The sequence below is a fragment of the Amphiprion ocellaris genome, chromosome 19, assembly GCF_022539595.1.
Source record: "Amphiprion ocellaris isolate individual 3 ecotype Okinawa chromosome 19, ASM2253959v1, whole genome shotgun sequence".
In the NCBI taxonomy this organism is placed as follows: Eukaryota; Metazoa; Chordata; class Actinopteri; family Pomacentridae; genus Amphiprion; species Amphiprion ocellaris.
The window spans coordinates 28,056,869-28,069,456 of NC_072784.1; the positions used below are offsets into that span (position 1 = coordinate 28,056,869).

A 12,588-nucleotide genomic window follows, 5' to 3' on the forward strand; every position below is an offset into this window, starting at 1 on the left:
AAAGTCTTTTCTTAAAGACTGAGAAGGACTCTGCAGATCGAACACACTTTGAAACAACAGTTATACCTTCATGTTTGGAAACAAAATGTAGTTAACTAATGTTGCTGGTGGCTGTGTTGGGGAGCTTCATGCCTCACGTGTCTGTTTTCTAAAATCACGAATACTTACACTTTAAATAAAAAAGTAGTAAATCTTCCATTTGATATGCTTACCTCTGCTGCATGTGGTATCATACTTTAATTTGCCATAGATCATTTATCTCTAAGGTACACTGATCCTAACCAGGGGTGACATGCTTCACTTTGCATACTTTTACTCTCATTTTCTTTCAATACCATTTAGTTTTTGCCTGTGTTTGGTCTTTGCAGTCAGAGGAAGTGGTAAATGCGTTTCCTGCTCCGTCTCCCCCCTGTAGAAACACACACACAGTCTCACACACGTACAGGCTGAAGTGAATGCAGAGAGAGAGGAGGGGAAAGCAGAGCACAAGCGAAAGAAGGTTAGCCAGCAGCGAGTGAAGAAAATGGCGATCACGCAGGATGAATGCCTCCCCTCGTAGATGCTGCAAACGCGTTGAATTTCTTTAGCCTTACAGTCGGCTTTCCTTTCCACTCTGTTGCACTTTATACTTCAATGAGGTGAGTTTGTTTTTCTGTTGTTTTTTCGATCGGAGGACCGTTTCTTTTGGTCGAGCCAGTGTATGTAAAGTACTGGAGCAGGGAGACGGGGGGCTGGTGGAGATAAGTTGAGCAGCCGCTGTTGGTTAGTTAGCCCCGACTGAGCTAAGTAGCTAGCTATCCTCCTGTTCAGCTCTTCGGCTCGATTACACTGCAGTTTACATACGCATATACTGACGGACCTTGTGTTTGTCTGCAAATAAATTGACATTTTAAGCCTCTTGGAGATAAACATTTGCATTTGTAGTCGGCTTAACCTTGTACTAACTAGTTGGAGCACTGGTCAATCCCACCTAGCCAGCTGTGCGTACGTTTCTGCCAAAAGAGGGTATTCCGTGTTTCTTAAAACATTATTGCTTCCCTTAATTTGATCGATTGAGTGTTTTGCATTGCATTTAATGTAAAAATCCCCTTTTAGGAATAGCTTCACCGTAATTTCAAAGGAAACCGGGTAAGCCGCTTCGTAGCGTTAGCTTTTAGCTAGCATTAGCGGGCATGCTAATTTGACGACGCAGGTCGCTCGGCGGTAGCAGCCACTGATTGTTTAGGCTTTTAATAACTTGCATTAAGGACACGGCTGTCTAAATATCAGTAAACATCCAAAATTTGGAGATGTAGTGGAATGTGAACATGATTTCAGTGGTGAAAATGGTGAAAGCTGCAGAGTTGTATTTCGGTCAGAGCGTTTAACCCCCTCTGTTGGCAGAAAACAGCAGCTGGTTAGCTCAACATTAGACTTTCGCTCTTCTGGTTTTGCAGTCGTATTCAGCTTTGCTTTTTGCACCGAACCGATGGTACTGCAAAGACGATGAAACTATGTTGTAATCTATTTGCATCGACTGTAATTTGATGCCATGTTAAGACCATTGTTTTTTGGCTGCACTGGAAAAACACCAGGCTCGACAGAAGCCATGTTGGTTAAGCTCTAAGTCAGGCAACAGCTGAGATAATGGCCGATCAGGACCCAAGCTGTAACTTTGACCTACACACTCTCACTCTGTCTTTATCTGTCTTTTTAACACACACATACACACACACATATATATTTTCCATTCACCTTGTAATGCCTGAGCTTTATGAGCTTTAGGGGACATTGATCATGCATTGTCCAGTTATGCAGTTCAACCTGCATTTCCACATTGACTAGTTGGAATACTTCACATACATCAATTAGTAAAGAGTCTGAGTCTGCCTGTGTTGTCCTGGGTGAGATGTCTTTGAACCTATTTACCACCAGCAAACATTTCAATTGAGTTGTTTACCATTACTGATTCAGCATATGGGTTGAAATTGGTGTCTAAGTGATCATTAATGTGTATTACAAAATGGAGAAAAAAAACAATTTGGGGGTTTACTAATGTTTCAATTAACACACACAGCTAACAATTTGATCTACACGTAAATAAAAATAACTAAAGAACAGATTTTTAACTTCCCAAATCTCATGAAAAGCTTTCCATTCTTTCATATATTAAAATATTTGTGCTGTTCTTTTGCATTTATTGACAGATGGTTAAATATATGTGCATGGATCATTTGATATATGCAGATCAGGTTACATTTGCATGTGGAATTTGGAGAGTCTTCATTGAGCATGCCGCCACACACTTTTGGAAAATGTGCATAATTTCAAAGTGGGGAAAAAGCCGTTTTGAAATGGACTGAAGATCCTACCACCCTTCGATTATAAAACAACATTTGTCTATTGTAGTCTCTATACAGTAGCCTATAAATTTAAATATATGATTTAGCCAGCCAAGGTGAAAAGAGGATAGTGGCAGGCAAAAGAACGCCATGTCTGGACATCCCAGTGTCACATCCTCTGAATTTGTAAGCTAATTGTCCCATTGTAAGTGCAACATATACACTTTGCAATGTGAATATAGTTACAAGATCAATATTTCTGGCAACAACGGATATCTTGAGCAAGGTCTGATAGTTTGGTGCATTTGAAAATTGTTTGATATGGTATTTGAGTGTGGACTGGAACACGCACTTATGAGTGTGCAAAGTTATGCTCAAATTGATGTACGCATTTGTAAAACTTATTTTTTTTATTTTTAAATCATGTAATACACGTTTTAATCCATTTTGAGACTTTATTTCCATCCTCTGACATGGTTTGTAAACCACTAAATTGTAGCATGCCACTATTCAGAGTAAATGTTCCTGTTTATGTTCCTGGCAATGTGATTTCAGATGTCTTTGAGATTCTAATCCCTCCTTTCTTTTTCAGAGATTAGGAATTGGAAGCTGTTGCCACCAAAGAAACTGAAGCATCTTAACAGGTCAGTGAGCTGCAATAAACAAACACATATACTCAGCTGTGTATTAAGTACATCTATCTAAATATAATGAAAGTATGTACAACAGGTCTGCTATTAATCCTACCTTCATGAAGGTTATACTATTAACAAACAACACAGCAAAACCTGCACATTTTAAATTTCATAAAGGACAGATTTATGGCAGGAATATATCCGGCTGCATTAGTTATAGCTCAGTGCCTAATAGACTAAATTACACTGAAGTAAGAGTACCGGTTTGTATCATCTTTCTGGTCACTTCTCTTTAGATGATAGCAGGACCTGCCTCTGTGTTGTGGGCTACTAAATGGGGGTGTGTATGTGTGTGGGTCAGGGGGACACGGGATGGGCAGCTCCTGCTTATGCAAGCACATGCAGTTCCGTTTGAATTGAATTGGAAGGTCTGGGTTGGTCTAGGCCACATTGTGCTGAGTAAGCTTTGCTGTTTTAAAATCACTAAATGAGAAGCCAGAGTCCCAATGTTTTGTGTGTGGAGAGGTGTTTGTGCAGCTCATTGTGTTCATACAGATGCTCTACATGCAAGCACACAATAGCACTATGGACTACCACTAGTTCATCAACTCACTCTAAACAGCCTGTTTAATCTATTTTCTGTTTTTAAAGTCTAAATCCCTTGTTTTTGTGTTAATTTTTTTTTTTTGCTTTATTGGTGCCATAACTGCAGAGACCTTCTTCAGATTGAAACACAAGGTGTGAAACATGTTTGCTCATCTTTAATGCTGATTCAGTACTCTCGTCTGTTATCCACTCTCTTCAGTGTAATTGTTGCGATTCATGACGTTCATAGCTCTCTAAGATATCCTCCTATGCTGGTTTGTTTGGGGTTGGTTGCTAAAACTAGTTGATGGTGTTTCACATTTTCCTAGCACTGGGGCATAGTTTCCAGCTGTGTGTATGTGGGAGTGACTGCTGCCGAAGTAATGTAAGAGGAAACACTATTAATGCCCTTAGAGGTAAAATAATTTGAAGATTTTTTTTTACAGAAGTCAAAGTTCTGTAATGAGTATATTTACAAATTGTGCCATTTTTTTATGTACCAGCAGTGTTGCATGAGATTGTTTTAGTTTCAACTCCCAGTTTTATCAAAGAAGCCATGTCCCAAAGTTTATAGATAGCATTTGATAGGTATTTCAATAAAAGGCAAACAACAATATTATAAATTCAATTTCTTTTGGAGGCTCCAGTGGGAATTACATCCTTAAAGCACGCGTACTCTGAAGCCCTTTTAGTTATGCATGAGTAAAACCCAACTGTGAGTCAGTTGCTAGACACAGACGTACCACTCATTTTAGAAATGTGCACAAGTACAGTTTATAGCTTGTGGGCCTGCTGCGTTTGTAATCTTAACACAGTGACTTAAAAAAAGTGTAATTAGTTGGGTGTAGTGTTATTTCCTTTGTAGAACAATATGCTGTCTCGCTTCACTTTTTCTTTTGGTTGTGTGGGCCTATTGTCCAAATAACAGTTTTTTTCTTCACTTAAAAAGCAACAAGCATTTTTAAAAAGGGTTTTTCAAGTATTAAAGCAGGAACATATATTTGACTGCATGCTGGAATGGCCAAGTTGAGATTGTCGTTTTTGGAATTTAATACTGCAGCGCTGTAAATGCCTAAGATGTTGCAACATTGCTATACTGGTGCTACACTGGTTGTGGGTCAGGTAGTTGACCATTGCCCTTCTGAGCAATAAAGCCACACCTGCAGATGGTCATGAGACTGGAACAAGCAAAGCAGAAAAATGGAGCGTTCGACGTGTTTGGCCTGTGCAGGCTCAGGCAGGATGTGCGCTACACAAAGCCCGTTTTACATAAACAAGTTGTTTAGCTGTGGGATCGACAGTGGTGTCTTTGACATTTGAAGTTTGAATCATTGTGGTGTGGCTGACATTGTGAGCTGGTTGAAACAGATCAGGACTTTACAAACAAAACAACCTCACGTTCATTTAAATTGATACAAAAAGTTTAAATTGCAACCTTTGCAATCCTAAAATATTCATGTAATGGTGCTTTTTTTCCTACTGTTGATGCAGTCACAACTTGCTTCATGCCACATGTCAGACTATTGTAAAAATGCATAAAAAAAACAAAAAGAAAACCACTTTAATTGTCCATGTGTAATTGCTAAACATAGATGTATCATTTAAAACAATGCAAACAATTCCTTTGCCTTCAAGTTTAGCTAGGTAAGATTAAAAACAAACTGCTCCACCCTCTTCTGGCAGCAGCACATTTTAATTGCTTTTCTCATCCAGAAATATCACATTGCTTTCCTCAAGTTACCATGACCTGAAATGAACTGGCCTCGTTTTGACTGCATGAAATAGATTTAATTCAGCTAGACTGGAACTGTCACATCTTACAATGTTCCCCTCAGAAAGGCTTCACTGTTGGGCTGTTTGTGATTCAGAGAAACTCATTGTCATTCACTAATTGAGTGATGACTTTTCTGAACGGAGCCTCCAGTGTTGCGCCTCTGTGAGAACATACTAATGCAAATGGATGCAAATGATGGGCTGTTATACATGTTAATTAGCCACGCGACTACCTTCTGGCTTTTGTTCTACAGGGAAAGAAAAAAATCTGTGTGTGCATAGATGCCGTCAGTTTATGTTTGGGTGTATGTCTGCCGTGATTCTGTGAAAATAGCTACTTCCACAAAGCTAAAGATGCAATCAATACTGTCTCCTATAAATTTAACAGTACTTGCTTGCTCCTCAGCAGGACTACTCCTACAGAGTCTTAGTTTAAAGCCTCAGATCTCTGATCTCTACTGCCTTAAAAACCCAGATATGGTTTGATTATTTTGTGTGTTTCAGCTGCATGTGAGTCAGTTTTCTTACTTTGAATCTCACCAGACTTAAAGTGTCTTTGAATTTTACTGAATATAGCAAATTGTTAAGTTAATATAGGACAAAATTATTGAGATGGAAAACAACATGTAGTGGGCATATGCTGACGAAGCTTTTAAAAAATATATATTTTACTGATCTTGTACACCTATCTGCAGGAAGATAGAATATATAACAACAGAGGGTCATATCACATGTGACGCTTCTCGGCTGTTTTTCTCATCTTTCCTCCATCTGCTGCTCTTTATCCTGCTTAGTCCTCCCTGTCTCAGGATGGAAAAAAACCAAAAAGTATGTGCTCAATAATGGAATCAACTGTCCAGATTGTTTTATCCACTTTAAAGACAACAAAGACCATATTTAGAGAAAAGATATTTTTGGAAAGCAGTCCTTCTTCAGCAGTTGTGTGAGTTGTATGCTACAATGAAAACGTCAGCTCTGTTCTGCCTTGTGTTGTTTGTGAAACAAGGGCACAAAATAAAAAGTAGACATATTTGTGAATGATACAAGAGCGACTTTAGCCTGCTTTTCTAACTAAAAAAATCTGCATTTGATTTAATCCTTTCGTATGTAGGTCCTCGAGTCAAAATGCACCACTTTTTTTTTGTTGTTTTATAATCTGATTAGTTCTGATTTCTGTGGTTTTGTACATGCCAAACCTAATTAAGATGAGTACTAAAATACTAAGTCATTCACCTTCAAGCACAATGATCATATCACTGACCTGATTTATTACAGTTGTACATTAACAGACTCATTACAAAACAAAAACAGAAAGCACATGGTCAGTGTGTTAGCACAGGGAGGAAGTGAAATAAATTTAATATGAAGGTGTTTCTCTGTGGTAGATATTACACAGCACTACCCAGTGCCCTATTTTGTGCCAATGTTAGTGCTAACTAATTGGTTAGAAAGTTAATCAGCAACTGCTTAGAATGAAATAAAGGTTGAAATCTAATCAAAATATCAAACATTTTCTGCTTCTAGTTTGTAAACAAGCAATAAGTAGTTACCACTTGGAACACTTTATTTTATTATCTTAATATACTAACATTTTACGTTGGCAAATTGGATTAATTAATAAGGGTCAGCTGTTTAATACAGGGTATAATCTCAGATTGATTTGTTTTGTTCATTTTTGGCACTGCCTGGCCATACAATGGGATAAAACAAAACTAATTTGCAGTAGAACGTAGTTGTCCTCTTCTCCTTTACTTTCCCTCCTGCCTTGTTTCTTCTTTATCCTTTCTTCTGGGTTGGTGACTCCCAGTGCCCCCTCCCTCCGTCAGCTGTAGGTGTCGGGGGGGATGGGCAATTGTGGACCCATTCATAAACAGATGCTGTCCATGGTGTCTATGCGAGCACTCCAGGAGGGCCCCCACCATGCTCTGCTGTTGTTGTTGTTGAACCCAGAACCATCTGCTGAAGCACTTGATGGTTGGAAAAGAGTGGAGGAAGGAGAGGGGGGAAGTGTGGGAACAGAGAGGAGGGGGTGGGGTGTGAAGGTGGCAGCAAAAAATAAAAGAAGGATGTGACTGAGTGCTCTTGTAGTTTGGCTGTGAGAGATTAAGGCCACCAGCTGATTTCTTCTGTCATTTAAACATGTTGACCAAAAGCCAATCTAATTTAAGGCATGAAAAGTTCTGACTTTGGTGACTTTTGGTGGGGATTTTTTTTCTTCAGATTTTCTCTGGTCATCGCTTTTATTGTCAAAGTCTACAGCTGTAATTCCACACACAACATTAAAACACAAACTGTGAGCGTGTAATAAAGATGAGCACAACTTTTTTTTTCATGGCATCAACTCTGATCGTGTACATTACTTAGCAGTTCCACATGTGCGCCTGGCACATATTCGATAAGTCATATGAGATCCTTTCTTTCAGGTCAAGACATGCTCAAAGAGCTGGCTTTTATTTGTGCAGAAAGGGCATACATTAATAAACATTACTGCAAATCCGCCACTTAGATTTTTTTAGGGTTATAAATTACCTGGAAAATTTATCTGATAATGAGTTGATGCATTCTGAAGTACAAGCCTTTGTGTGCTTCACAGTAATTAAGAGCATAGGAAAATTGTGCATTTTTTTTAAAAACACTGTGCAATTAACAAATTAAAATGGTGACAAATTATTACGTATTTAATGGTGCAGCTGCAATGTCTGTCTGAATTGTTTCAGCATCTCTGTTCGTCTGTCTCAGTAAAGCTAAGGCAAGGGTTGTGCAGTAATCCCATTATCGGATTAAACTGCAGCCTGCAGCTTTCTCCTGCAGGCTAAATGGCACACCCACCAGGACCAGCGCAGCTAAACTTAACACTTACTGAGGGAGAATCCACTGTCTGATTACAAACCAGTAGGACACTAATTGGAACATGTAAAAGTGACCCTCACCAAGAGTAGTAGCAAAGTTTTGTTTTTGATGTATATAAGCATTCCAGTGTTCCTAGTTTGAGGAGAAATCTAATTTGAAGTGATAAAAAAACTGAGCAAAGCAAATCCCAACATTTAAGAACCTGGCAAAGTGGTATTTTTGTTCAGGCCTGTTTTTGCTTTAGACGTTACTCAATAGAATTGTTTCCTTGTATTAAAACCAACTATAATTTTATGTGCCGACAGATAATGTAAAAGACCGAAAGAATTAATTGCATTTTTGCAAGCGGCATTGTCTCTGTGATTAAATAGTTGGTTGATATGGATGACAGTTTGGTGTTTATGGGACCTTCAGTTAAGTTTTTCTATGCTCAACTCAAACCTAAAGTGCTTGCCCTCAATTCATGACCAAAATGAGAACACCACAAAATCACGGTACATGTGCAGAGTTAAGTCAATGTTTGCTTGAGAAAAGGCTGTCTATCTGGTTGTAGCGATAGTGTACATAGGTCTGTTTGAATGTTGGCACAAAAAACTCTTATGAATACAGTAAGAGTAGGATTGCTACCAGCTCAGTGCATCCATGTTCATCATTTTCTCGCACAAGTTTGACTCGGCTCTAGAGTTGAAATAATCGGGTGGATTCTTCACAAAAAAAATTGTGAAACAAAATAAAATGATAGCAGTTGCAATGAAAGTAACAGTATCTTCTCTTGTTGTCAACAGGGAACACACCCACAGAGGGAAGAACAGTGGATGGAAGAGAGAGAGAGACGGAGAGTGTGACAAGGAAGGAGGATAAGAAGATACGGGACTGGACAAAAGGTGAGAGGTGTCAGGGAGCTGTTTGTGTTCTGGGTGTGAAATAAAAAACTTTGGCAGCACATTTTGGTGATTTCATTTACTGTTTACTTAATGGCATTTACTAATTTGAACAAGGGAACTTTCAGTGATTCCACGGAAGGCGATGCCATCGCTCAGGGCTTGGACTAACCGTTTGTATTGATTTGCCATTGCAAAGGTAGTAGTTCTCTGTGAGTACTCATTGTCTGTGTGATTTATCTGCTTCTGCCTCTTCTTAGAACTTCTGTTGGCACAGAGCTATTTATCTATGAGCGATGTGCCATTAAAAACGGTCCAGGTCTCCATGTGCAACAGGCCCATTTCGCTAAGCACCAAATGCAATTATACATAGTAAGCAAGGATATGATTAATATTGCATATCAACAGAATGGTACTCCGGGTAGTATGAAGGATCACTGTAAGCTTAAAATAGTCTCATAACCCTTGGTGCTGCAGTTTTTGTTTAGAGATATGAAACTGGCAGTATATGAGAGGAATTAGCTTTGTAAAAAGTAGCAAGATACAAGATTTAACTCGCTCACTGCTGGGCTGAAAATATCAACTTGAAAGAGAAAAGCACACTAAATAGCACTAACAAATAAAAATTCTAAATGTGTCCTTTTTTTCCCCACTCTTGTTCTCTTGCCTGCACGGTCTGGGTTCTATTACCGTTTTTCTGTCTCCATAGTGCAGTGTGCTTTACCCTGTCGACAGCGCTGGTGTACTTTGCCATGTGACGTAGTAGTGTTTTCCATTTGAATTGCCTTTAGTTTCCACTGAGTCCCGTCAGTACAAGCCTCCTACTACTGTTACAAGTGAAACTACTGTCATGGCTACTGTAGGCAGGAAGTCTGATAGCGTCTATCTCTGACCTTGAGTGTGTCTTTCTTTGTGTTTCAATTGCTCTCTGTCTCTCGCATTTGTTTTCACTCATCTCCACTGCAGTCCTGTGCCTGTAGTTCCATCTCTCACACTTCCTATATTGTCAGATAGAATGCAGTCGGACACGCAATTCAGAGTTCAAAGTCCTGTAGTGCAACATTGTGAACTGGCACAGCCATTTGTTGTCATGGAAGCTCTTCTTCCCAAATAATGGTTATACAATAACAAGAGACTAAGCACTGTAATTCTTCAGTGGCTGTTCTTATCAATGTCTCACTATGAATGGAGTCTGTAGGATAATTTGTTCCCACTCCCCAGGTCAGTTTATATTACAGTGCAATTGTTTTTAGAAGTTGCTCCGTAAAATGAAAGAAAACTAGCCTGCACCAATTGTTATTAAATTTACATATTTATTCACTAATGCCAAGAATTCTTGGAGGTCTGAAAATCTGAAGATTGTCACTCTTTTTTTTCTGTTTGACATTAAAGTTCACAGAATTTTATATAGTCAGACAAAACAAGCAATCATCCTGAGCTGTCAGGTCATTTGATGGCCTTTATCACAGTTTTTTGACAATTTGTGGCTCAAACATTTATCAACAATTAACTATTCAAGCTGGCGGATTTATCAGTAGTGAAGTTGCAGCCCAGCAAACTGAGACAGTGGTCAAAAAACAATGTAACGATGTAGGAAACAAATGTCCACGAGCTGTTCTCCGTGTTTGAGTGCATCACTTTACAAATTCCCTAAGAAGTTAGTTTCTGTTTCGATTACTGACTGGCCTACATGTCATGTCCATTTTCTTTTTCCCCATCTTCTGTCTCTCACCACTGCCACTATTGCCTAGAGGCTTAAAATGACAATATTAATGATAATCTTTAGAAACCTGGCTGTAGGAATCTCCAGCTAGTAAGTCATTTTTAACACTGGTTACGCTGGCTCGTTATCTGTCAAAGTTGCTGTTCGACCAGATAATAGATAGAAGTAAGCTTAAAATAGTTTCACCACCCTCTGTGCTGCAGTTCAGTGTAGATACAGGAATCTGGCAGTATCTGATAGCAATTGGCGCAGTATTAAAAAGCAAAGCATGCTCGGTTCCCAGAAGACTGAAGAAAATCCACTCACTGCTGAGCTCAAAACATCAACTTGAAAAGGAAAAACAAACGCTCATATTGACAAATTTTAAACTATTTGTAGTGCAGATAAAGCCAGGGTGTGGGTGGAAAGGTCACTGTAAAATCAAATGGATGACTGAATAAAGGACAAACAGTGAATTAGTCATAAACAAAACCTGAAGCCTGTGCTTTTGCACATATTGCCCCTGGTTCGACTTTGGTGTGGGTGCCTCTTTGAACCCCTCCCAAAGTTGACGTGGACACTGTGACGAGTGTGCTTATCTGCTTCTGCACATACTCCCACTGCACATGCAGTCTCATGTTTTGCATGTTGCTTTGAGAGGGATACAGACATACGGCCCAGTGACACCTGTAATCCTTTCCTGTAAATTGCACCTTTGCTCGACACTTCCTCATGCTCTTCAGTCCTTTATGTTTATCTCACAAAACTGGAGAAGTTGAAGCAGGAAAGATGCACATTGCTTACTTTCTCTCCCTGGGTTCCCCAAGGCCTTGCTATTGATTAATAAGGAGTAAATGCATAGTTTAGAGAGAGAGACAGACACACTGGCATGTGCTCCAGGCGCTGATGTCATCTTGCTCGGACAAGCCCAAAAGAATTGGGAGTGTTTAGGAATGATACCATGACAACAGGGTCTTCCCTAACACAAGTTAGTTTAGCTCAACAACATACATTTGGGATAGTTTGCCCTGAAAAAGATGTTACTTATCTGAGTTATCAGATACATTATTTTGCAAATCTGTAGTAATACAGTGTCAGTGTTAAATTGTTATTGTTCTGATAATGGAATTTCAGCTGACAGATAATCTATCTCACAAGGCAGTGCGTGCTGTGTACCAGAACCACCACTCTAAAACTGGCTCTGAGATGGGATTTCTGTCTTTTAACTAACTCCCTTTGTCTTACTGTCGTTGCCTGAAGGAGGGTGGGGCCCGTCATAGACAGAGCTGAGTGAAACCAACTTTTGGTTACATCCTTCTTGAGTCGTCAGTGACAATGCTCGGTACGCCCACAACAAAATAGACATGAGAGACGGCATGAACAGATTTTCTAACTTTCGTTAACAAGCCTAACAAATTTGCAAGAATGCAACATCTTCAACTGCTCCTGCCCACAGTCAACACGCTGCTCCCTCTACTCCCACAGCTGGCATGTTTCACACCCACATACAGAGCTTGTTATGCTAATAGTGAATTCTTATGAAAAAGCTACCAACAAACGCTAATTAGGCTGCAGCTGAGCCTAATGAGATATGTATCATAAACTTTGTTGAATTGTGGTAGACTTCAGACCGACCAGATCTGCCTTCGCTCTGCTAACAGTCTGAAGAGCTTGTACAAGACGTGCACCTTTCTAAACAGTGTAGCTTGAGGATTTTGAGTAATTATTAATTAGTTTACTGGTCCTTAGCCTTAAAAAGAGTGCAACACCCTGTTGATCACACCATTTGAGTGCAAAATGTCAGACTGCAAATACGAAATATAAGCTTAATATAAGCTTGT

At 39.4% G+C, this 12,588-nt stretch overlaps 1 protein-coding gene across 6 annotated transcripts in view; it reads left to right on the forward strand.

Annotated features, from left to right (window-relative positions):
• Positions 1-442: 442 nt before the first annotated feature.
• LOC111581529 (trinucleotide repeat containing adaptor 6A) overlaps positions 443-12,588 on the forward strand; it is a 36,032-nt gene continuing 23,886 nt past the window's right edge. For 5 of the 6 annotated variants that reach the window (XM_055005026.1, XM_023289736.3, XM_035957032.2 and 2 more), the window contains exons 1-3: positions 443-638; positions 2,914-2,965; positions 8,950-9,048. The gene's annotated coding sequence lies outside the window, so the exon portion shown is untranslated. The remainder of the gene's footprint in view (positions 639-2,913; positions 2,966-8,949; positions 9,049-12,588) is intronic. The other variant, XM_023289740.3, reaches the window with a different exon arrangement.